General features: G+C 50.1%; 1 pseudogene; it reads left to right on the top strand.

Moving 5' to 3' along the window:
- The first annotated feature begins 3887 nt into the window (after positions 1–3887).
- On the top strand, positions 3888–23506 carry LOC119367335 (annotated as a pseudogene).
- Positions 23507–27193: the final 3687 nt, after the last annotated feature.

Raw genomic sequence — 27193 nt, 5'->3', positions numbered from 1 at the left:
ATCAACTTTCGAAGAAAACCCTCGAACATGCCCTTCGCCTGGCAATATGATGGCAAGGGCATGTTCTCGGTTAAATTGACATATCAGCTATATGTAAGGGACAGAGATGATGGCCGGTCAGGTTTTGCATCAATGGAAGTGCAGGTGGGAATTCAATTGAAAAAGATCATATCTGGTAGGTCGTTCTTGTGGAGTCTCCCACACTGTCGAACATCAACCGCTGAGGCAAATTCCTGTTTGCCAAATGGGTGTACGTCGGGTGGCCTTTGCCGAGTGCAACTCTCGGCAAAGTCTTTGCCGAGAGGTTTTGGCCCTTTGCCGAGTGTTCCTGGCACTCAGCGTACGTGTCGATTGCAGTAGTGATGGTATAGGAAATAGCAGGATGAATTGCGAGCTTACACTCATTTCATCTTGCCGTCTAGATTGGGAGGGCCGGGCCTTCTTTCTTTTTTTAACAGGAAAAAGACTTTATTTCTCGAACGGTAGAAAGCCATTACAATAAGATGAGAAATAAAACCCAGGATTGAACTATCCCAAACTTCAGAAGATCTGCTACTATACCTGCACGAGAACATTTTATAACTTCAGACACACAGTAGTGCACCCGGCCGCTATTCACACGGTTTTTACCCCCAATCACAGACAGTTTAATAATCCAGGTGCTCGAGTGGGTTGGCGATTGGGGGGTCCCTCGCTGACACGTAAGAAAATCTTGTGTGCTAGACTAAGTCATTAATCACGATCGGACTGCAAATCATGTGTAATATGTTTGATAAACGCGGACGACTAGCATCAGCAAACTGTGCATGTTGAACTACTAATGGAAAACAGTTACATTCAAGAAAATGCATGCGATCTTTGTACTCACTGCACACATTTCCCGATAAGAAATCGTTGGAGATAGAGCAAGTGATCGAACACTATTTTGTTTTACAAATCGTGTGGTAATCTTAATACGTCACATATAGTTTATCACATTTCATCGTATGCTATATCTTGTATTATCGCCCACATTTTTTGAATGTTGACTGTGTTATATGTCTCTAACATTTCACCCAGTTGTTGTGTCTTTACCCATGGGCTTTGTTTTCAACATTTCACATGATTGCGGAGTCATACGCGTGTGCTTCTATTTTATGATCGCATACAATTGGTTATTTCAAATCGTGTGTGACTTGTTGAAATCAAGTCAGCAGTTCAAGTTATTAGCCCCCTCACGTTTGACCAAATACACCATTTTCGAGAAATCATGTACGGTACACCATCATCACACATGAACATGTAGATATAGAGTCGAACAATGAACAATGAACAGTTTTACAGCCACATGAACATGCATGTAGTCTAATTATGATGGAAAATTACCATGTATGAAGGATGTAAACATACCAAAGGAGCACATGAGACAGACAATCAATCACACAATTAACTAGCAATGTTTGTTATCTTAAAATCAATGATTCTCAGGGATAGCATGTTTGGTGAGGAATGAAACAATCTTTGTACTTATCTCCCTCATGTCGTCATCAGGCATCAGTTGTTCGTTCATCGATGTTAGGATCTGTGTTGTCTTATTATGTTAAGATTTGCATGCATGCTCTAAGAGTAATAAGTACTAGAGATATCGGTGTACCGAGATTAAGTTATGAGTAGTCCTCGTCTTCGCAGTTGGGCAGAGTCTAGACATATGTTCGCAAACATATAAGCCACAGAGACTGGTCCCGAGTGGCTGCGGAGGAATCTTAAATTATGTTTAAAAAGTGAGATCTGGCATGTGACTAAGAAGAACATAAAATCATATAATTAAAAATGTGATTGCGAAGCAACTTCAACACATCCCTACATTAAAAAATAGGGTTTCTGTAAATTACTGCATACAAGCAACTAGAAATCAGTTTTCGGTATCTCGGGTACCTTAATACACGGGTTGTGTGTTGCAACTCTTTCTTGTTAACGATGGCCCTCGAGTTCGCTCCTCAACGCTTCTTGTACTTGGCAAAAGCGCTTGAAAACAAGATGGACAGTTTGTGTAATCAATTACAATGTGGGAGATGGGTACGGTTTATGCAACAAAATTGCCAATACCTTGTCAAGAATTCTTGAATGCAAGGTTATCAGAATCGCGATTCTGTTATACGATTCTACGACTTTACGATCCAAACTAACCCCTATGATCCTATGATTTTAGTTCATAGAATCTACGTTTCTACGATCCTAATAGTGAAGATTCTACGATTTGCGATCCTACCATCGAAGCTCCGATCCGATTCAAAATCGCGATTCTGACAACCTTGCTTGAATGAATGTTAGATCCAGAGGTTTGAGAGAGTTCTTGAGAGAATCAAGGTAGTAGGCTATGCTAAGCTTTGGTACAATCACAATCAAGATCCAATGGTCACTACAAGAAGAAATAACTTCATCAGAAATATTTGTTTAATGGTGTAAAGTAATGTAGATGTGTGATAAACTTACTGTTCTTAGTATGGAAGTAGCAAGAAATTTGCAAATTGTTGGTCATTAAGCGCCGTGATACCATGTTCAAAGGCAATGTCCTTGTAGAAGCCGATAACATTTTCTCGAGGTAATTACTGGGTAGAAGAAACCCACCATTTCATGTCTTGTTTTGCATTGAGTCACCATTAGGCTAAGACCAAAGGAACCAACATTTATCATTTAGAAGCATTTCAACAAACAATGATGAGGGCTATACTTACAAGGCAAAGCATCTCATAGGACTCACATCAAGAGGTCAGAAGTTGTAGAGTAAGAACAAATCTTCGTAGCCTATAGTGAAGGAACCCGAGCTTGTTCAAAAATGATTTGGGAAGTGCACTTAAAGCCTTGTTCTTCCGGAAATTCTTTCATTCGCTTAAGGCACCAGTTCTGCAACCATGTGCAATTCGTGCCTGCCTTTTTAAAGTCTTATGATAGAAGTAATTCCACTCAATGCTTGTATCAACGTGCAATTTCAATAGGACTAGCGTCCAACATGGCATTTAACTCTCATTGGTTCGACACTCTTACTTATGGAAAGGACTACGATTAATCCTCTATACTTGTGGGTCTTCACTGAGCTGGGATCTCTCCCATTTAGATATTTCGAAATACCAATTCATCACCAAAAGTTTAACAACAAATAATGGAAGTGCATTGAAGATGTATTTGAGAAAAAAACTAAGCTGCTAGAAGTGCAGGCTTATGTCTGATGGGGGACGGCTAGTTCTGATTAATTCCATACTCACGAGTATGCCGATATTCCTCTTGCCTTTCTTTGAACTACCTGTGGGGTACAAAAAAGTTTGGACTTCTATCCATCATGCTTTTTCTGGCAAAATGAAGAGAGCGAGTCAAAATGCAATGAATAAAAAAAAAAGAATCCAATGAACATTTTTTTAGTTCGATGAAGAAATTTGAATTTTTATGAACACTTTTTAAATCTGGTGAACAAAAAATTGAATTCGATGTACATTTTTTGAATCTTTGAACATTTTTTACATGGTTGAACATTTTTTGAATTCAATGAAAAAATGGTTTTAACGAATGAAAATAAAAAATGCCAAAAATAGTCAAAAAAGTGAAGAAGAAGAAAATAGAAAAGAAAAAGGAAAAGGAAAAAAAGAAAAAAAAGGAAAAGGGAAAAAAGGGGGAAACGAAAAACCAGTAAAGAAAACGCAAAAAAACAAAAAAAAGGTTCTGGGAAGGTTCCAGAACCTTCGCAAAACCGGTGGCAAAATAAACCGCAAAACGGGCCGGCCCATACCCTGAACGGGGAGCTCCGAGGGGCGCACGCTATCGCTGTATAGGGGACGGGACTCGTACGCGCCTGGTCGGATCGATTCCTGTCCTCCACATAGCAAAACGACCAAGATACGTGAGTAGGAACAAACATGGAGTGCCATCGTACATTCGTACTGTTAGTTTGGTCGTGCTCGTGATCGTGCTGCTGCTCCTGTGGCCGGCGTCGAGCTCTGCGTGGGCGCCGGTGTCAAGGACCATCACCGTGGACAGTAAATGGCGAGGGGATTTCAGGAGCATTTAGTCGGCGGTGAACCTCGTCCCGGACGGCAACCGCGAGTGGGTCAGGATCCACGTCCGGGCAGGGCGGTACAGGTTCGTCTTCTACATACTAGGTCGTTCGGCATGTGGTAAGCAAGTATGGTTATGATGGCACATATGGTGCATGCAGGGAGAAGGTGACCATCCCAAAAGAGAAAGGCTACATCTTGCTCGAAGGGGAGGGCCACTCGAGCACGGAGATCTACTTCAACGACCACGCCCACGGCAACACCGACGGCCTGAAGCGCCGCTGCGCCGACGCGATGCAGACGTACGAGACCGCCACCTTCAGTGTCTACGCCAACGACTTCGTTGCCCGGGACATCGCCTTTTTTCTTAAAACATAGACGTCAGGGACGTCCGGCTTTAAATTAATAAAGCCCACAAACTTAGGTAAAATATGACAACCACAGGACCAACATAAGGCGCCTTGAGAGGCGAAAGTTTAAGGGAAAGACCGCTAGATGAGCGAAGAGTTGCGGTACAAGGCAATATCAGCCCAGAACTACGAGCACGCAGGCTCGGAAGGACCCCACACAAAACGAGCCAGAGAGCACCGGAAGAAAGCGTGGTCAGCATCTTCCGGGACCCCACACAGCGCACAGGGGCCGGAGGCGGGGCCGTTGCGCTTAGCGAGGTTAATAGAGGTAGGAAGGCGATCTTGGCAAAGTTGCCAGAGGAAGACCTTGATTTTGAGCGGGATTTTAGCCTTCCAAAGCTCTCTGTACAAGGAGTTGACAGAGAATTTGCCAGAGCTCGAAAGCCTCCACAAGATCGAATCCGTGGAATCCGACAATCGGACGTCCGCAAGCAGAGCCTGAAGGCGATCCCAATCCGCCAACTCCGGCCCTGATAGCTCGCGCCTGAAGTTAATACAGGGGGGGGGGGAGACGCGAAGAGCCGAGGCAACCCGTTGCTCGGGCTCGACCGCTATGGAGTAGAGTTGGCGAAACTTCGCCCATAAGGGTCGTTGGCCAATCCAAAGATCAAGCCAAAGACGCGTAGAGCGTCCATTGTTAACCGCAAACTTTGCACCCCTGGCAAAGAAGGGTTTGAGGGATTGAATGGAGTTCCAGAAAGGAGACCCACGGGGAGCCGCGTCAAAAAAATTCCCATGCGGGAAATATTTTGCACGGAGGAGGTCGATCCAGAGGCCAGTCTCGCCCTGAGTCATTTTCCAGATCCACTTGCACATTAGTGCGATGTTCATCAACTTGGAGTTGATGATCCCAAGACCCCCCCGGGCTTTAGGACGACATACGGCCTGCCATTTAACCATATGGTATTTCCGTTTCGGTCCCGCTCCTTCCCAAAAGAAACGGGACCGCGGTGTGTCAAACTTAGAGTGTACCCCGTCCGCCAGCAAGAACAGGCCCATGGCAAACATGGGCAGAGAAGAGAGGCTGGAGTTGGTTAGGATTAGTCTTGCCCCTGAAGACATAAAGCGGCCCCTCCACGGGCAAACCCTATTCGCAACCTTGGAGGAGAGGGGTTCCCAGTCGGAGATTGCACACTTCTTCGCCGCAATGGGGAGACCGAGGTAGGTAAACGGGAACTGGCCAAGTTTGCAGTTAAGCAAGTTGGCGACCCGTTGACTTTCGGTCGCGTCCATCCCTATGGACACCACTTCACTTTTGTGGAAGTTTATTTTAAGACCCGACATGAGTTCAAAACACAACAATATTGCCTTGACCGAAGCGATACTGTGTGTATCGGGCTCGAATAGGAGAAGTGTGTCGTCCGCGTATTGCAAGTGAGACACTCCTCCCGGGATTAGATTGTCCGCCACTCCCCTGATGTGGCCGGCCAAACGAGCTCTGTCTAGCATGGCACCTAAGGCGTCTGCCACAAAGTTAAAAAGCAACGGCGAGGCTGGGTCCCCTTGACGCAGCCCACGCTTGTTGCGGAAGAAGTTCCCTACTTCTCCATTCACCGCAATCGCCGTCTGGCCTCCCGAGACCAACTGCATCATGCGATGAACCCAAACCGACGAGAATCCTCGATCCAGGAGGACTTATCGGAGAAACTCCCAGTTCACACGGTCGTACGCCTTCTCAAAATCAAGTTTGAGGAGAATCGCGGGCTGTCGAGCGCGTTTTAGGGAGTGGACTATTTCTTGGAGGACCAACGGCCCCTCCAAGATGTTACGACCACGAATGAAAGCCGACTGGGTCCTACTAATAATGCGATGGGCTATCGGAGACATGCGAGTAGAACAAGCCTTAGCACAAATTTTAAACGGAACATTAATCAAAGCGATAGGGCGGAAAAGTCTAATGTGATCCGCGCCCGGGACCTTGGGGATCAGAGAGAGAACCCCAAAGTTCAGGCAAGAGATATCTACCGTACCGCGCATAAAACCATTGCAAACGTCGAAAATAGGACTTTTGAGCACTTGCCAAAACCGCTTAAACATCGCCACCGGCCACCCATCCGGCCCGGGCGCAGTGTCAGATTTCATACCCAGCGTCGCCTTGTCAATCTCCTCAGGGAGGAAGGCCAAGCTCAGGTTCTCATTTTCCTCGTCCGTGACTCGCAGCGCAGGGTCCCACACATCCGCCCTAAGTCGAGCCCTGGATTCCTCCCTGGAACCCATAAGTTGGATGTAAAACTCGTAGATGTGTCGGACAATATCCTGTTGCCGCAATAGGAGCCCCTGCTCCGATTGAAGTCTCAGGATGGCGCACTTACGGCGTCTGCCATTTGCGTAGGCGTGGAAATATTTCGTGTTCGTGTCACCCTTGAGCGTCCACTTTATTCCACTGCGCCTGCGCCAGTACTCCTCCTCGGCCCTAAGGAGGGACTCGACTTGGGCTTCAAGCGGGTAGCGCTGGGCCCAGTCCTGCTCGGAAAAGACCTGCACATCTGCCGCAGCGTCCAGCTGGGCGAGCTCCTCGGTCAGGCGCGCTCTTAACAGCTTATCCTCGCGACCCTGGTTAGCTCCCCACCCTTTGAGAGCCGCACGCATACCCGCCCCTGCGGCAATCTAGAACTCCATCGGACCGCGCACGCGCCCGATGCGAGCGACGCAATTCTCCCATTTCGAAAGGAAGATTTGCTCAAAGTCCGGAGACTCCAGCCACGCGGTTTCAAAGAAGAAGCGCGGGCTGCGTTTTAGCCTCTCCTCCCCCGAGGAAAGGATGAAGGGGACGTGGTCCGACCCAATCCTGGTTTCGGCGTGCAGAGAGCACAAGGGGAACAACACCTCCCACTCCGAGGACATAAAAACCCTGTCCAAGACCGATCGCACCGGCGTTAGCTGTTTGTTGGTCCAGGTGTATCGAGCCCCCACGCGAGCCACTTCCCTAAGGGCCATGGATGCAATAGCATTATTAAACATGGCCACCCTCGTCCAGTTAATAATACCGTTATTCTTGTCCGCTCCCGAACGGATCAAGTTGAAATCACCACCCACCAGCAGAGGTAGGTTGCTCGCGCCCAAAGCCATCACCTTGGTCTGGAGTTCTCCCAAGAACTCAAGCGAAAGCGAGTGATCGGCCAGACCATACACGGCAATCACCACCCACTCTTGGAGAGTAGCGCGGTGTCGCACGTGTGCCGACAGGAAGAATCGGCCGGCATCCCAAGCCACCACCTCAAGGCAAACTAGGTTAACTCCTAGCAGCAAGCCCCCCGAGTGACCTACCGCAGGCACCCAATGCCAAACAAAACGCTCCAACGGGTCGACAGCTAGCAGGTCTCGATAGTTGAACTCGGCCTTGATAGTCTCTTGCAAGCCGACCACGTCAATTTCTTCATTCCTAATGAACTCTTTTAACTGGGTCCGCCTCCCAGCGTGGCCGAAGCCTCAGATGTTCTAGAAGATGAAATGCATTATATGATGCGATTGCGTAGACGGATACCGCGAGCGGTAACCGCTTTGGCCACGCGACGTGTCTTAGCAAGACGACGGTTGGAGGAGGACGGCGCAGCCCCTGCTACTTTGTCCTCCTGATCGGGCCGCACAACTGACACTAGAGAAGCCCCTGCTTCATCTGCTGCTGGTGCAACGCGGGCCAGCGCTGCCTGAGCAAGCGCAGCCTGCGTAATTTCCTTTGCGCGAATGAGAGATAGCACCTCGTGCGCTTCCCCCGCGTCAGACATCTCCACGCCACTATCCGCTAAGATACCACCCAAGCTCGCATCTGAATAATCTTCAAAGATCGTAAAGCGGGGCATGGGGTTACCTTCGATTTCGAGATTCTTCTGCGCCTGAAGGAGCTGGGCCCGTTGGAGGGATGGCATGTTGCCCTTGGCATCCTTCGGACGAGAGCTCATCCTCTCCTGAGTCGCCGGGGACGCCACCGCCTTGGACCGCCTGGCCGTGGGGATGGGCACCACCTTGGACACCTCCACCCGAAGAGTATCCGAGGTGGGGGGGGGCGACGAAGTGCCCCCAGCCGGACCCCCAGGGGAGGCCAGCGCCATCACCACCGGCCGCTGCGGGACCGACGCGCTCGCACGGGCCGCTGGGGGGCTCACCGGTGCCACCGCAGGTGGTTTGCAGCCCGCCGTCTTCTTCTGGAGCTTCAACCCGCCCTCGCCGAGGCCGGTCAACACCTTGGGAGAGCTTGCCGCGGCCTGAGGCTCGCCCGCCATCGCAGCCACTGGGGAGACCAGCGTCGAGCGACCCTCCAAGTCATAGGACGCTGAGACTCCCTTGTCGATGTCGAGGCCCATGGTCATGTTGGATCCGTACTGGTTTAAACCCGTCTCATTGCTGCCCACCACCACTTGGCACTCCTCCTGGTCCTGAGCCGCGCCCGCCGTCGGAGGCGCGGCCTGCACGTCCTTGTCCTTGAGACCAAGTTTGTCCCATGTTGCCGTGTCGATGGAGTCATCCCCCATGCTCATGTCGTGGTCCTTGTCCGTGTCTTCCTGGCCCTTGTCGTGATTGGTTGGCGGAGGGGGAGGGGGAGCGGGAGTCGCACCCTGCAGAGCGCCCGCCTCGGCCTCCAGGCGGAAGGTAAATCCCTCACTGTTGAACCAAACCTGCACGTATCCCTTGAGCTTGGCCGGGGCACGGCACGCGAAACGCATCCGCACCGGTCCCAGGCCTGACAGCGACGCCTGATCCACCTCCATAGGACGCCCAATCATCACCGTGGCGGCCATGAGGTGATCCACGCGACGATATTTGGGCGGCACACCCCACAGCTTGACCCAAGTGTCCGGCATGAGCTCGGCCTTGGGCTCCTCCGGGCGAGCCTCCTTGATGTCTGCCATGATGTCGTGGAGGGAGAAGTAGAGTTTGCCGCTGCGGGTCGCCATCCGCAGCATGGCCTTATCGGGGAAGACGATCGAGAACTGATCGACTCCGACGGCCGACACCTGCCATTCCCACTCCCCTTCGAAGAGGTGGGGGAGTTCCGCCTCCAAGATGGGGATTGACAACTTGCCGGGCGCTGCCGAAATGATCGCCGTGTCCGACACGAGAGGAGCGCGGACCTCCTCACCCTCCGTGTCCACGAAGGGGAGGCAGAAGAAGCCCTCGCCAGGGATCACATTGCCCATGATCTGCAGTGCCAGGGGCCTCCCCCGCGTGGGACAGTAAGACGATGCATGGCCCTTGTAACACCCCCAGTGTCATGCTACAGTAATCCCCTGTTAATGGTGCCATGTCATCATGTTACTGTTGCTAATCTTCATTTGATCCAAATAACACTTCAAATTCAAATCCAATCTAAAGTCAGAAATTCATATTTGTTAGACATTAAATCTAAAAAAAAAGTTCATCCTATGGCAAATAATCCCTAGATAGTTGTCATGTTGAAGCCAACATTTTTGAAATTCCCAAATTGCCCCTAGGAATTTATTATCTAGTCCAACAGTATTTAAGATGTCCTTTTCATTTTCTAAAAATGCTTGGACAACTCCTGATGGCCCCAAACTCTTTGTGGCAGTGACAAATACTAGAAAGAATTTAAGTGTCCAGTCCCACATTTTTTTTCAAAGTATTTTGGTAGCCCAAAATATTCCCTAGATGTCTCTGAATTTTTGAACATAAAAGAGAAATCAAAAAAAAGGGAAAAATCCCCCCTCCCTCAACTGGGCCGATTGGCCCAGCTGGCCACCGCGCCCCCCTGGACCTCAGCCCACCTGGCCGACCCAGGCCACCCAGCTCCCCGCATCGCTCTCCCCTCCCCCTGTTCGACCGACCGAGGGCGTGCGCCCGTGCGTCGCCGCTGAACCACCTCGCCGTCGACGAGGGTGGGGATAAGAACGCCCCCTCGACGCCTCGGATCCTCCCCCTCACCTACCGCCACTCGCCCACTCACCCTTGCGCTCCTTCTCCGCCTCCCCACTCAGATCCTCTTCCCCCACGGGCTGCTGCTTCTCCTCTCCGCCATGGCCGCGCCACCGTGAAGCCCGCGGCCACCGTCGCCCGTTCGCTGCTCCGACAAGTCCGGGAGCTCCGTCGTGGTCCACCTCTTCTTCCTCCACATTGGATCGGGACCGGGAGCGCCACCGTCGTCGCCTTCTTCATCTTCCTCATCTACGGCCACCGCACGACCACGCCGTCGATCTGCTCCACCGGTTCTTCCCCGAGCCCACTTGTGCACACCTGCAGGGCCCGGTGAGCAGCCGCTTCAACCCTCCTCTCCCTTCTCCTCCCCGTGCACCGTAGTTAGCTTCCACGCGTGCTCGAGCTCCGGCCACCATCCTTAGACTTCGCAGCCGACGCTGCGGGCCGTTTCAACGGCCACCGTTGCCGCCGTTCGACACGGTGTGATGCCCGCGTTCGAATGCACCTGTTTCCGCACCGAAAGAGCCCCCACAGCCCACTTCTCCTTGCGCCACCGAACGCCACCGCCGCCTTGCTCGTCGCCGGCGATGCTCCGGCCGCCCCCGAGCCCTCCCATCAGCATCGTTGGATGCGCGGCTCGACGCTCGCTCAAACGAGCCTACGCACGGGCCGAGCGACCCCTTGTAGCCGATTTCCGGCCGTTCCCGAGCGCGCCGCCGTTGAATATGGTCGCCGGAGACAACTCCGGCGCTGTTTCCGGCGTTGCCGACGTGGCCGACCTGGGGCCACCCCCAGGGTCGCTGCCAGCGGGCCCCATGGCCCCTAGTTGACTGGGTTGACCCAGTCAACTGCTTACTAGGCAGCCCAGCACCACTGATGTGTAGGCCCCAGCACATAATTAAGCTAATTAAAATGGTTTTATAATTAAAAGTAATTAGTTTAGCTAATTAGTCACTGACATGTGGGGCCCAACTGCTAATTAACACCCTGTTAATTTAAAATAACCCACTGTTAGCCCTTTGTCTATGACATGTGGGACCCGTTGGTCAGTTTGACCTGGTCAGCGAGTCTGTTGACTGCTGACGTCATCAGCACGTCATGTTGACGTCATTTTATCTTTTCTGTTAATTTAAATAAATCCAGAAAATGGTTTAATCTTTGAAAATTCATAGAAAATAAACCGTAACTCGGATGAAAATTTTTCTACATGAAAGTTGCTTAGAAAAACGTGACGAATCCGGATACGCGGTCCGTTTACCTGTCAGATACCTCTAACTATCTGAACATGGAACATTCCCCCTCCGGTCATCTGTTTGACACAGCTCCGGAACCGGGAAAACATTCCCGGTTGAATTCCCCCTTCACCTTTATCGTGTAGCCATACGTTAGGTCACACCCGGCACGGCATATTGCCACGTTCTGCCTTGTGATGCTATGTTTGCTTTATATTTACTATTTCTTCTCCCTCTTCTCCCCGGTAGACCCCGAGACCGATGCTGCCCCTGTGATCGACTACGTCCACGACGACCCCTCCTTGCCAGAGTAACCAGACAAGCCCCCCCTGTGATCATCCTGATATCGCCCATTCCTTTCTCTCATGCTTGCATTAGATTTTGCTACTGTTATTGTATGCTCCTATTCTGATGCATAGCCTGCTTTTGTATCTGCTGTTGTACCTTACCACCTTATCCTAAACTGCTTAGTATAGGTTGGTTAGTGATCCATCAGTGACCCCCACCTTGTCCTTGTTGCCCCTGCTTCATCATTGAAGACCCGATCAACGGGATTGAAGACCAGGCCCCGGTACCGCACATCACTTTCCCCTTAGTTGCTCGACACTGCTGGATTACTATCGAGTGCCGAGGGTGAGACCTCTACAGCACTTCTGATGTTAACCCTGTAGTGTAGCTATTCGGTCATTGTCATCGAGGGTGATTCCGCCTTAACCACTTCCGATACGACTCTGTCGTGCAACCCTCAAGTGTGAACCTCGGGGGTGATTCCTCTTACGTTCACCTTGATGATTACATCGAGTGAAATTCACCGGGGGTGATTCCTCGGGTTTTCCCCTTGATGTTTGGACACACGGTTACTATGGTTACTATGACTTTACACTGAACCATGTTACTAAAGACGGGTCGACCCTGAGGGGTGCCCGCGTGAGCATAATTGCGAGTGATGAGGAGTCGGGTTGACCTGGAAGGTGCCCGTGAGATAATTACGAGGCGTGGCCGGGCATTCTTAGCCCTTGCCGCAAGTCCTCGAGACGGGGCAACGGGGTCACATCTTTCGTGAGTCTCTGCTTGTTACAGCGCGTTCCCAATCCACTACGATTTGGATATTTGATCTGAGGGGCCTCTGTCCTGATAGCACTAACCATCACATGGGCATAGTATGGGCGTTCTGCGTCGTATGCATCAGCCGAAGCTTAATAGACGTCAGCGATTGAGCGGCGTGCGCCGGGTTGGACTGGTTACGCCTTCTCTTGTATAAGGGAGGCTAGGTCTGCTCACCGGCCGCGTACGCAACATGCAGGAGTTTCCGGGGAGATGGCCCATGACCCCTGGGGGCATAGGTTTAGTCCCGCGTGCTGACCTCTCTGTTAAGTCTAGGTCGGGTTGCGACGTATTGTTTGGCCGAGGCCGGGCATGACCCAGGAAAGTGTGTCCGGCCGGAGTTAATCAAGCGTGGTGGGTAAGTTGGTGCACCCCTGCAGGGAAGAACTAATCTATGCATAGCCTGTCCTACGGTAACGGACACTTGGAGTTGTATCCCGATCGATACAACTAGAACTGGATACTTGTGATGAGAATTGGATGGTGATGAGAATTGAATTATGATGATAATTGGATAGTATGGCTCTGGGATTGCTTTCTCGCAGGGAGTCGAGAAAGGATGTCTGGCCGGGGTTGATAATCCTACTACTACTTTACCTTATGTTACTCTACTCCCTCCTGTTTGCTGCAAGAAGGTGGTTTCCAAAAGATGCTAGTCTTCGACAGGACTAGGCCTTCTCTCTATTCTGGCATTTCTGCAGCCCAGTCCACATATACAACCTTTCTTTGATAATGTTGCATATGTAGTGTAGATCCTTGCTTGCGAGTACTTTGGATGAGTACTCACGGTTGCTTTGCTACCCCCTTTTCCCTTTCTTTCTTCTTCCTGGTTGTTGCAACCAGATGGTGGAGTCCAGGAGCCAGATGCCACCTTTGACGACTGCTACTACCACGAGGGCGCCTACTACCTCATGAAGACCGCGACGACCAGGAGTAGTTAGGAGGCTCCCAGGCAGGAGGCCTTGCCTTTTCGATCAATGTTGCTTTTGTGCTAGCCTTCTTAAGGCAAACTTATTTAACTCATGTCTGTACTCAGATATTGTTGCTTCCGCTGACTCTTGTGTATTCGAGCTTATGTATTCGAGCCCTCGAGGCCCCTGGCTTGTAATATAAAGCTTGTATTATTTTAATTTGCGTCTAGAGTTGTGTTGTGATATCTTCCCGTGAGTCCTTGATCTTGATCGTACACATTTGCGTGTATGATTAGTGTACGATTGAATCGAGGGCGTCACAAGTTGGTATCAGAGCCGACTGCCTGTAGGTAGCCCCCTTTCCAACTCCTTGGCCGAAGTTGAGTCTAGTCACTGAAAAACTTTTAATAACGTTGGCTGTGTGGCTTACGGGCCCACGTCGCCATCGGGTGGTATTAGGATCTTTTATTCCTCGTCTATACTCCGGGACTCTGATCTCTCTTCTATTCGGGTTAACCATTTTACTAAACTCTGACATTAGGTTCTCGTACCCACTTCCTCCCTGAGAGCCTCGACATTATCGATGATCGCTTGCTTCGCCAGAAGATTCTGCGGATACTCCTCGATGTTTCTCGAGACCCTGTACCAACTGCCTTGCAGTTCCTGACCACCGATAATCCCCTTGAATAACATCCTTGCCGCTTGTACCTTCATCCCTAGTTGCTTCTGATATTACAAGATGCCCCGAAATTCTCTATTTTTCGAGAATCCTTTGAGCTTACTGCCTTGCAGTTCTTTGCCCCATGAATAACCCCCCTTCGAATAATTCCTCGCACTCACCGAGGATCGGTTCATACTCAGTTGTTCGTGTGATTCACAAAATTCTTCGAAATACTATTTGATCTTCCGAAAATCCTCTACAACCTGTTGCTCTTGCAATTCTTGCATACTTGCTTTCTGGTTAATTCCATTTGTCTAGCGATATTCGTTAAAATCCTTTGGGATTAACATTCTGATCCTATTGATTAAGCATCTGTGAGAATGCACACGATCATCAATTAATCCTTGGAAATTTTCTTTCCGGCTCAGGCATTGTTTCGAATATGAGCTGGTTCTTACCCAATCAAGATTTGATCGGGTGCACCTCTAAGTCTATTCAACTTACTCATCTTTTGATCAGAGCCTCTGCTTCTGATCCTTCATCTTGGAACCATAACTCCTTTGTACTCAAGCATCGAATTATTCATAAGTTTCTATAAGCTGATGCCTTTGCATCCCCTTCTTCATCTGATTGATTACCGATACTCACCTCAACTCTGTCGTGAATCGCCAGATCCATTGTTGGGTTGTTATCCGACAGTGTGCTTCACATCCAAAATCTTGTGAGTTTTTCCCTGATACATAATACCTTCGGTAAATTGTATCACCTGCTTTGGTTTCGGTACTCTGCTTTCGAAATCGTATCTCTTGCTTGGTTGATGGTTGTATAGATTCGTAAAAATGCCCTGATGGGTTGAACTTATGCCTTCCATAATTCGTATGAACCCGAGAGTTCCCATGAGTCTTACTCTTCTGGTACTTCGCCAGATAAATCTTCTGCCCTACAATTTCTTTGAAAACGAGGAGTGAATGAAAGGTTATGCATTGAAGAAGTGGGAGTCGACCTTGAACTTTGTGTTCATGCCCATGGACACGATGTGGAACTTATCATGTAAGCTTCGTGTAATAATAATTATTTCCTTGATATAATATCATCTGGTATCGGTGAATTGATCCTTCGCAACCATGGTTCCGACCATGATTGTTCTTCTTTGGTCCCATTTCTTGGACAAGTTATATCACTTGTCTTCTGCAGGTCAATACGCCTGCCCAACCTCTATTATGATCTACCTTCGAGTATTACCCCTGGTATTTCGAGGATATCATGCCATTGCACTACATCTTATGAACTTTTGATGGAGCACTACCTTACCCTGTCCTTGTCACTTCATGGGTTCTGGGTTGTTTGTCAACCGAGAACACCGATAAGTGAATAGATTCCACACTCCGATTCAATAACTCTAAGTCATTTTTGTTGCTTACGAGTTTAATAATCCTTCAAGTCAGTCCTAGCCTGATCGGCTATATCATTATCGTACTAAATTTTTTACCTGTGCTATCTGGTCCTTCTTCCTGGAGCACAATTTCCGACAATGAGCTAAGCTTACATTGATATTCCTTGCCTTATCATTTTTCGCCTTGAAAAGCAAGCTTGTTTTCGAGTTTGTGTTGTACATGTGGTTCCAATAACTTTTCGCTTCATCATTCCTATGACTTGATGTCATCGTCGATCGATTACATCTTCATGAAATCTCTCGACAAATGTGTCGTGACCATCATCAACATTCCGAGCTCTTCTAGGATATCAATTGAATTCATGATGAGAAACACCATCATTGCCCCTCGATGATTTGTGTTATCATCGACAACATTCTAGCCTTCCCCTCCCCCAACACAAACGTGTTCATATAATTTTGGAAATACATCCTTTTTGACACGTTGATGGATTGCAGCGGAACCCATCGGCAACATCCTCATCTTTTCCTTGCTGAAATTGTCTGACTTATTTATTAAGTTGTTTTCGATGAATCCTTTATGTATCCAAAGTCTGACCTTACCTAATGACCTAGTCAATGTTATCCCGAGACATGACTCTAATACTCCGAATATCCACAAGAACATTGGAAGCTCAATGCTAAATGTTTCTTGATTAACTATCCAAACACCGTGGTAATGGTAAACCTCATAAATTCCTTGCCCCTTGTCTACATGGTTTCATATTTGGAGCTCTATCATGTATATCATGCTCTGCCTTTCCTTGGCAAAGATATACTCTTGATACTCAGATATAAACACATTTTTCCTTGCCATTGGTCTATTTAATATGATAATCACATTTTCCTTTCCATTGTTTTGTTTAACCTTTCTTGTGAACTAACTTGTCTGACCGGAGATAAATCACTGCTTAAGTAAGCACCTCGGTGTACAACTCTGTCAGTAAGACCCTGTTACTATTGTTGATGACATTTCGGTAACCACCGATGGACGAGAACTTGCCTATTGGTCCGCCTTGTCTTACGAGCAGGAAAATGGTTCTCTTCGTCCCACGCACTTGGTACCAAACTTTGTTGCCAACACAACTGACAGGCTATCCTCTGACCTGCCTTGCTATCATGACCATTCAAGATGTTAGCGTCTTCCTGCTTTTAACCCACATGTTGGGCCCATAACCCACAGTTCCACTAGATCGAAACCTGACTCTCCTGTACACCCTTGTTTCTAAGGTTATTTCTCACGCTTGGCTTCTTATGAAAATCCCGAGCCGCCTTCCGAGAGGCGATCTATTCTGGTATCAGACGCAATACTTATTCCCATTGCTCTGAACCCCTTTCACCCTCTGTTCCAGGCAAAGAATGATTGCCTACCAAGTTGAAGCTTCTTATTGCACCTTCTTACCTTGCTCTCGATGACTTTCTTGGATTTCAACTCGAGAGATGCCTCTATGCCACGTTCACTGAGATAGCCCCCAGGTACCTATCTTGTATTGAGCTCCGTCCTTCCTGAGTCTTTCTCACTTACTCCACTTCTTAAATCTCGGGACGAGATTTCTTGTAGTGGAGGAGATTTTTAACACCCCCAGTGTCATGCTACAGTAATCCCCTGTTAAAGGTGCCATGTCATCATGTTACTGTTGCTAATCTTCATTTGATCCAAATAACACTTCAAATTCAAATCCAATCTAAAGTCAGAAATTCATATTTGTCAGACATTAAATCTAAAAAAAAAGTTCATCCTATGGCAAATAATCCCTAGATAGTTGTCATGTTGAAGCCAACATTTTTGAAATTCCCAAATTGCCCCTGGGAATTTATTATCTAGTCCAACAGTATTTAAGATGTCCTTTTCATTTTCTAAAAATGCTTGGACAACTCCTGATGGCCCCAAAATCTTTGTGGCAGTGACAAATACTAGAAAGAATTTAAGTGTCCAGTCCCACATTTTTTTTCAAAGTATTTTGGTAGCCCAAAATATTCCCTAGATGTCTCTGAATTTTTGAACATAAAAGAGAAATAAAAAAAGGGAAAAGCCCCCCCCTCAACTGGGCCGATTGGCCCAGCTGGCCACCGCGCCCCCTCGACCTCAGCCCACCTGGCCGACCCAGGCCACCCAGCTCCCCGCATCGCTCTCCCCTCCCCCTGTTCGACCGACCGAGGGCGCGCGCCCGTGCGTCGCCGCCGAACCACCTCGCCGTCGACGAGGGTGGGGATGAGAACGCCCCCTCGACGCCTTGGATCCTCCCCCTCACCTACCGCCACTCGCCCACTCACCCTTGCGCTCCTTCTCCGCCTCCCCACTCAGATCCCCTTCCCCCACGGGCTGCTGCTTCTCCTCTCCGCCATGGCCGCGCCACCGTGAAGCCCGCGGCCGCCGTCGCCCGTCCGCTGCTCCGACAAGCCCGGGAGCTCTGTCGTGGTCCACCTCTTCTTCCTCCACACTGTATCGGGACCGGGAGCGCCATCGTCGTCGCCTTCTTCATCTTCCTCATCTACGGCCACCGCACGACCACGCCGTCGATCTGCTCCACCGGTTCTTCCCCGAGCCCACTTGTGCACACCTGCAGGGCCCGGTGAGCAGCCGCTTCAACCCCCTCTCCCTTCTCCTCCCCGTGCACCGTAGTTAGCTTCCACGCGTGCTCGAGCTCTGGCCACCATCGTTAGACTTCGCAGCCGACGCTGCGGGCCGTTTCAACGGCCACCGTTGCCGCCGTTCGACACGGTGTGATGCCCGCGTTCGAATGCACCTGTTTCCGCACCGAAAGAGCCCCCACAGCCCACTTCTCCTTGTGCCACCGAACGCCACCGCCGCCTTGCTCGTCGCCCGCGATGCTCCGGCCGCCCCCGAGCCCTCCCATCAGCATCGTTGGATACGCGGCTCGACGCTCGCTCAAACGAGCCTACGCACGGGCCGAGCGACCCCTTGTAGCCGATTTCCGGCCGTTCTCGAGCGCGCCGCCGTTGAATATGGTCGCCGGAGACAACTCCGGCGCCGTTTCCGGCGTTGCCGACGTGGCCGACCTGGGGCCACCCTCAGGGTCGCTGCCAGCAGGCCCCATGGCCCCCAGTTGACCGGGTTGACCCAGTCAACTGCTGACTAGGCAGCCCAGTACCACTGACGTGTAGGCCCCACCACATAATTAAGCTAATTAAAATGGTTTTATAATTAAAAGTAATTAGTTTAGCTAATTAGTCACTGACATGTGGGGCCCAACTGCTAATTAACACCCTGTTAATTTAAAATAACCCACTGTTAGCCCTTTGTCTATGACATGTGGGACCTGTTGGTCAGTTTGACCTGGTCAGCGAGTCTGTTGACTGCTGACGTCATCAGCACGTCATGTTGACGTCATTTTATCTTTTCTGTTAATTTAAATAAATCCAGAAAATGGTTTAATCTTTGAAAATTCATAGAAAATAAACTGTAACTCGGATGAAAATGTTTTCTACATGAAAGTTGCTTAGAAAAATGTGACGAATCCGGATACGCGGTTCGTTTACCTGTCAGATACCTCTAACTATCTGAACATGGAACATTCCCCCTCCGGTCATCTGTTTGACACAGCTCCGGAACCGGGAAAACATTCCCGGTTGAATTCCCCCTTCACCTTTATCGTGTAGCCATACGTTAGGTCACACCCGGCACGACATATTGCCACGTTCTGCCTTGTGATGCTATGTTTGCTTTATATTTACTGTTTCTTCTCCCTCTTCTCCCCGGTAGACCCCGAGACCGATGCTGCCCCTGTGATCGACTACGTCCACGATGACCCCTCCTTGCTAGAGTAACCAGGCAAGCCCCCCCTTTGATCATCCCGATATCGCCCATTCCTTTCTCTCATGCTTGCATTAGATTTTGCTACTGTTATTGTATGCTCCTATTCTGATGCATAGCCTGCTTTTGTATCTGCTGTTGTACCTTACCTTCTTATCCTAAACTGCTTAGTATAGGTTGGTTAGTGATCCATCAGTGACCCCCACCTTGTCCTTGTTGCCCCTGCTTCATCATTGAAGACCCGATCAACGGGATTGAAGACCAGGCCCCGGCACCGCACATCACTTTCCCATTAGTTGCTCGACATTGTTGGGTTACTATCGAGTGCCGAGGGTGAGATCTCTACAGCACTTCTGATGTTAACCCTGTAGTGTAGCTATTCGGTCGTGGTCATCGAGGGTGATTCCGCCTTAACCACTTCCGATACGACTCTGTCATGCAACCCCTCAAGTGTGAACCTCGGGGGTGATTCCTCTTACGTTCACCTTGATGATTACATCGAGTGAAATTCACCGGGGGTGATTCCTTGGGTTTTCCCCTTGATGTTTGGACACACGGTTACTATGGTTACTATGACTTTACACTGAACCATGTTACTAAAGACGGGTCGACCCTGAGGGGTGCCCGCGCGAGCATAATTGCGAGTGATGAGGAGTCGGGTTGACCTGGAAGGTGCCCGTGAGATAATTACGAGGCGTGGCCGGGCATTCTTAGCCCTTGCCGCAAGTCCTCGAGACGGGGCAACGGGGTCACATCTTTCGTGAGTCTCTGCTTGTTACCGCGCGTTCCCAATCCACTACGATTTGGATATTTGATCCGAGGGGCCTCTGGCCTGATAGCACTAACCATCACGTGGGCATAGTATGGGCGTTCTGCGTCGTATGCATCAGCCGAAGCTTAATAGACGTCAGCGACTGAGCGGCGCGCGCCGGGTTGGACTGGTTACGCCTTCTCTTGTATAAGGGAGGCTAGGTCTGCTCACCGGCCGCGTACGCAACGTGCAGGAGTTTCCGGGGAGATGGCCCATGACCCTTGGGGGCATAGGTTTAGTCCGGCGTGCTGACCTCTCTGTTAAGTCTAGGTCGGGTTGCGGCGTATTGTTTGGCCGAGGCCGGGCATGACCCAAGAAAGTGTGTCTGGCGGGAGTTAATCAAGCGTGGTGGGTAAGTTGGTGCACCCCTGCAGGGAAGAACTAATCTATGCATAGCCTGTCCTACGGTAACAGACACTTGGAGTTGTATCCCGATCGATACAACTAGAACTGGATACTTGTGATGAGAATTGGATGGTGATGAGAATTGGATTGTGATGATAATTGGATAGTATGGCTCTGGGATTGCTTTCTCGCAGGGAGTCGAGAAAGGATCTCTGGCCGAGGTTGATAACCCTACTACTACTTTACCTTATGTTACTCTACTCCCTCATGTTTGCTGCAAGATGGTGGTTTCCAGAAGATGCTAGTCTTCGACAGGACTAGGCTTTCTCTCTATTCTGGCATTTCTGCAGCCCAGTCCACATATACAACCTTTCTTTGGTAATGTTGCATATGTAGTGTAGATCCTTGCTTGCGAGTACTTTGGATGAGTACTCACGGTTGCTTTGCTACCCCCTTTTCCCTTTCTTTCTTCTTCCTGGTTGTTGCAACCAGATGGTGGAGTCCAGGAGCCAGATGCCACCTTTGATGACTGTTACTACCACGAGGGCGCCTACTACCTCATGAAGACCGCGACGACCAGGAGTAGTTAGGAGGCTCCCAGGTAGGAGGCCTTGCCTTTTCGATCAATGTTGCTTTTGTGCTAGCCTACTTAAGGCAAACTTGTTTAACTCATGTCTGTACTCAGATATTGTTGCTTCCACTGACTCTTGTGTATTCGAGCTTATGTATTCGAGCCCTCGAGGCCCCTGGCTTGTAATATAAAGCTTGTATTATTTTAATTTGTGTCTAGAGTTGTGTTGTGATATCTTCCCGTGAGTCCTTGATCTTGATCGTACACATTTGCGTGTATGATTAGTGTACGGTTGAATCGAGGGCGTCACAGCCCTCCTCGTGGCAGACGACGCACAGAGGTTTGAAGGAGCACATGTTTTGATTTTGCCCCACCCTGCCGCATTTGAAACACTCCGGCCCGTCGACCTCTTCCACGGGGATCGGGGCGTCAGCCGACCCCTTCGAAGCCTCGGGGCCGGCCTCCAGCAGCAGCGGCGCCGAGCCGCCCCCCTTGTGCTTCGGCTTCTTGGCCTGCGGGTCCCCGCCCCGCTCACCGCCCGGAGGGAGCTGGGACTCCTTCCGCTTGAGCTCCTTCTTCTGCTCGAGCTCCCGCCGCCGGTACTCCTCCTTCTTCTTCTTCTTGCGCTCGCGCTCCTCTTGCTGCTTCCGTTCCTGCTCAGCGAGCCACCAAGGAGGCGGCGGCCCCCAGCCCCCGTCCTCCGCAGGGGTCGCAGGCACCTTGGCGAGCGCCATCGCCCGCAGATCCTTCTCGCGCTGGTGCTCCGCCGCCGGAATCGGAGGCCACATGGGCGGCTTGTCACCACGGTGGGAGCCCATCTGCACCGCAGTGGCGTATGAGCAAGAGAGGGGAGGGGGAGGGACGGAGCAACGCAGACGACGCGCGAGATGCCCGAAGCGCCGCACCTGCGAAGGGGAAGCGGGAAACCCTAGCGACGGATCTAGGGTTCCTTTTGGCACCCACAGCCACCTATATATAGGGACTGGCGACCGCGGCTTCTCCTTCGCGATGGGCCCGGGCCAAGGCGCAGGCTCGCAGGAGGCCACCAGGCCTATCTGGGCTGGCCCCGACACAGCGGAGAGCCCCTGCCCCCCTCCTGGCCCGGAAACAGCAGAGCGCGATGCTGGACCCGTCGGCCCCGCTGGCGCGGAAGCCTGCAGGCCCAACGCAGGGCCCCCCAGCCCACCCCCTGGCAGGCTGGGCCAGTCATACTGGCCCAACAACGAAACAGGCCCAGTCGTCGGTTCCCCGGAAACCCTAGCCAGGTTCCGCGAGTCCCCTGCCCAGCCAGCCCCGCCGCCACCGTCGCCAACCCCTGTCGGCTCCGACGAGCACGAAGGAGCCTGAGGGAGCTCCGCCAGCACTAGATCCCGGCGACCCGCCTCCGGAATGGCGCACGAGCGGCCCTCTGGGCCCGCATCCACCCCCTTCGGCGGACGCCAGATCCGGGCCGCCAGGCGGCGACCTCCCTGCCCTCCAGGAGCAAAAGCACGCCACCGGCCAGCCACGAAGGAGCCCCCGAGCTCCTCCGCACGGGCGATGAAATCACCCACCGAGCACCCAGCACTGGGCCTCGGCGAACCACCGGAACCACCATCACTTACCTGAGTACATACCTCGTCGTCGTCGTTGTCGGAGTCGATCCCCTCCAGCGCCCAGAACCGGCTACCAGAGAAGGATGGAGCAAGGGGCCGCCCCTCGGGCATCACGCCCCACCGCGGCCGCCCCACAGCAGGCCGCACCGCCTCCGCCGCGGTGCCCGCCGCATCGCCCTTCGCGACGCCCGACCCAGCCGCGTCGCCCTCCTCGTCGCCCGACCCAAACGCCTTCCACCGTTGATCCTTCAACGGCTTCGAGGACACGCTCTGCGACAACACCGGACGGCACTACTTCCGTGAATGCTTCATCAAGGGCGGCGTCGACTTCATCTTCGGCTATGCCCGGTCAGTCTACGACGGCTGCACTCTTGTGTCCAACATACCCCCGCGGTACGGCCGCCGCCGTGCCGGGTGGGTGACGGCGCACGCTGGGCGCCACGCCGCCGACCCTGGCGGTTTTGTGTTCAAGGGCGGGGAGCTCCGAGGCACCGGGCGCCAGTATCTCGGACGCGCGTGGAACAAGTACGCCACCGTCGTCTATTACCACGTGAACATGTCCAGCGTCGTCGTCCCGCAGGGATGGGCTCCGTGGTACGCCAGCGATGAGACTAACGACGTCCTGTTCGCAGTGGTTGGGTGCACCGGACCGGGGTCAAACATGGCTAGGAGAGTGCCGTGGGCGAAGCATCTGACGGAGGCGGAGGTGGAGAAGTTCGTGGACATGAGCTTCATCGACGACGGTTGGCTAAGCAAGCAGCCATAGCCGGGGTTCGATCGGATCACGTGTAGAGCTGCACACATATGGCATAGGAAATAGCAGGATGAGTGCGAGCTTACACTCATTTTACATTGTGGTCTAGAGAGAAAGAGGGGGGCCTGGCCTATTTGTTTCCTACTAACTCCCGTGTGCAAATTAATGGCACCAAAAGTAGGCCAAAAATTTGGTACTCTCTCAGTTTCAAATTTACTCAAGTGTATTCTAAGTCATACTTCTTTAAATTTGATCAATATTATAAAAACTATATTAGTATCCTTTTTAGGAGTACATACATATTTTTTGGTAAGGAGTACAAACTACTCTCTCTGTAAAGAAATATAAGAGCGTTTAGATCATTAAAATAGTGACCTAAACGCTCTTATATTTATTTACGGAGGGAGTACTTTTTTTATGCGAGTATACACTTATTTTTTATATTGTACTATATACTCCTTTTTTTGGTCTGGAAGCATATAGTTTTTTTATATGAGTATATACCACTTCTTATGGAAGAACATACTCTTTTTAATTTTTTCGCACGAGTGTATGTACTGCTATCTGCATTGTAGTTTATAGAGCTTTTTCTACATACAAGTATGCACTATTTGTTCACGACAAATATATACTACTTTTTTGGTATAGAGTATATAATTTTTTTGTATCTAAGTATGTACATTTTTATATTGTAGTATATACTATACTATTTTGGTTTGGAAGCATATACTTTTTTTAATTAGTATATACTGTTTTCTAATGGGGTATATACCACATATTGCGACTCTTTTTTGGGGGTAAAGGAACATATACTATTTTTACTTAGAAATGAAGTATAATCCACTTGGGAATATAAATAACTACAAATTAAGGAGTATTCAGAATGAAGATAACAAAAAAAGGTATACTCCATTCAAAAAGAAGATTCAGCAAAAACATGTACAGTTTGTATGGCACCGAGCAAACAATAGCATAAGTAAGAGAGTAAGAAACTACATGAAACATTGTGGGTATTAAGTTCTTTTTATATGGCACCAAGCACATAAGGCTTCCGCGAAGCAAAATGAAGCACTCGTTGAAAGAGGGAAGTGCATGTACCCTTTTACAAATAGAAAACTAGAGCACAAGTTCAGAAAACTTTTTGGGGAATACGCATAGCATGCGTATCATTTCATTGATAGAAGAAGATAGAATGAGTACATGAGGTGGTGGTACAACACATGACACGAACGCGAAGGGGTATGAACATGGTGCCCAAAGCGGAAAGAAGAAAATATGCTCGACCCAAGCAAAGAAGAACACAGGTAAACTCTCCTACCAGAGAAGCTATCCAACTAACAATCAAACTACACACAGCTCCAGAACTAGCACCAAGGACGCCACGAGCACACAGCTCCAGAACTAGCACCAAGGACGCCACGAGCAAAACAAGACAATGCCTTCACGAAGGAGAACGACACCGAGGCGCCGTCGTCGTCCGGTCCAGAAAACTGGACCTAGGGTTTCCCCCGAAGCTCGAAGAGGGGCCCAGAAGATGGCCATGGCAGCGCCTTCAAGAAGGAGACGGCAGTCGCAGATGTCACCGCTGCCAGCATAAGCTGCAGGGATTTCGCCCTTGCCAAATTCCGAGCAATTCCGAGCATCGGAGCACAGATCGGATATGAGGAAGTTGGGCCTATGCCGGAGCAGCGACTGCATGAAGGGGAACCGCACCCGACACCAAAGGAGGCATCGGACACCGCTGGACGCGCGAGCTACGGAGGAGGACAAGGTTGCGTGGCTGAGCGGAGTGAAAGGTGGTGGGATGCGATGGTGGCCGGAGCCCCGGACGAGCCATGATCTGGAAAGGGGCACAGATCAAGGACACCAGGACCGGAGCAGGAGGGACACCGGCGTGCCCAGGGAGCCGGAAGGGAGCGCAGCTCCCGAAGCGTGCCGGAGGCGAAGATGCACCGGGATGGACGGCCAGCCAAGGTACCGAAAGGGTGGTGGTGACGCGGAGATGCCGAAGAACCAGCGAGCCAAGGGAGCCGGAAAACGCAGCTCCCGGGGCGCACCGGGTCCGAAGCCGCACCGCCAGGCCAGGAGCACCGGAGGAGAAGCAGGCCCATGGCCACCGGGCTGAAGCCGCCCCTGCCGGGTGGAAGATGAGGGGAACTCGCGCACAACCAAAATCCGGAGGACGCGCGGCCAGAAGGTCTTGCAGCCAACACCGTAAATTTTTTGTTCTGTTAACAAAGGCCAAAAAGCTTGCAGCCAACACCCTAAAATTTTAGTTTTGTTACAAACATGGCCAAAATTTTGACAAGTCGGGGAAATTTCGGATAGAAATTTCGGCAGCATAACGCGTTTGGAAGAATCGGATGGATTAACACATGGGAGAAAAGCAAATTGGTGGCAGCCATGCAGTAAGTTGCTTAAAACCACAGTATTCTCTATATACAGTTCTACATGCCAAATCATAACACCAATTTTGAATAACCTCTACTCCACTGGTAGACATGCATGCTAGCTAGCAATGACACTTGAGCATTCGTATCAACCCAGAAAATTAAAATAGTAATATTACTAATACCACTACTAATAATAAGACTTGCACCAAGCTAAAACTGGGTATGGGTGTCATCACGAGCAATATGACGTGATTCACCAATCTAAAACTGGATAGGTTGATTGATACGTCGGCGCTGATCATATGGGAGGGACTGATGGTTGCGACTGGGAGAGTGGGAGCGAGTCCCCCGTGGCTGTGGTTCTTTCTCGTAGCATGGTGCCTGTGACCAATTTAAATGTCACAAGGTACATTAGCAATACATATAGATGGGCATTTTTCTGTATATTTATAAAATTTCAACGATTTCCTAAGAATTCTACTGATCTGCGGATAGTACAAGTTAACTTATTGCCTTGCCATGCACCATTAAGATCAGGGGAATCTCGGATAGAAATTTCGGCAGCATAACGCGTTGGGAAGAATTGGATGGATTAACACATGAGTGAAAGGCAAATTGGTGGCAAAGATGCAGTAAGTTGCTTAAAACCATAGAGTCTTCTCTATATAATGTTCTACATGCCAAATCATGACACCAATTTTTAATAACCTCTACTCCACTCATAGACATGCATGCTAGCTAGCAATAATACATGAGCATTCGGATGAACCCATCAAGTGTAAATAATTACTACTAACAATAGAAACGCTTGCACCAAGCGAACTGGATATGTGTGTCATCACAAGAAGTAGAGCATGATTCACCAAGCTAAAACTCTGATTGATTGATTGAAACGGTGCTCTTATACTGGAGTTGTGCCAGGTATGATTGGTACATCGGCATTGATCATATGGAAGGGATTAATGGTTACGACTGGGAGAGTGGGAGCGAGTCCCTCCTGGTTGTGGTTCTTTCTGGTAGCATGGAGCCTGGATTAAAAAGGGTCAGTTACCTAGTTGCACAATATGAGAATGATTCTTTAGATGCATGCTTTTCTTATTTTAAGGGCATTTTGGCTGCACACATAACTGTTTCCTTAGGAATACATATAGATGGGCATTTCTCTGTATATTTATAAAATTACAACGGTTTCCTAAGAATTCTACTGATTTGCAAGGAAGCACATATAATTTCTTCAGTACATTTGCTTGGATGAACTCGTGTGGATCTTCCGAATCAAACACCCATCATGTACACGGGATGACCC

The sequence above is a fragment of the Triticum dicoccoides genome, chromosome 2B (genome assembly GCF_002162155.2).
Source record: "Triticum dicoccoides isolate Atlit2015 ecotype Zavitan chromosome 2B, WEW_v2.0, whole genome shotgun sequence".
NCBI lineage: Eukaryota > Viridiplantae > Streptophyta > Magnoliopsida > Poales > Poaceae > Triticum > Triticum dicoccoides.
The sequence above is the reverse complement of the archived record's forward strand: the minus strand, read 5'-3'. Positions and strand labels throughout refer to the sequence as shown.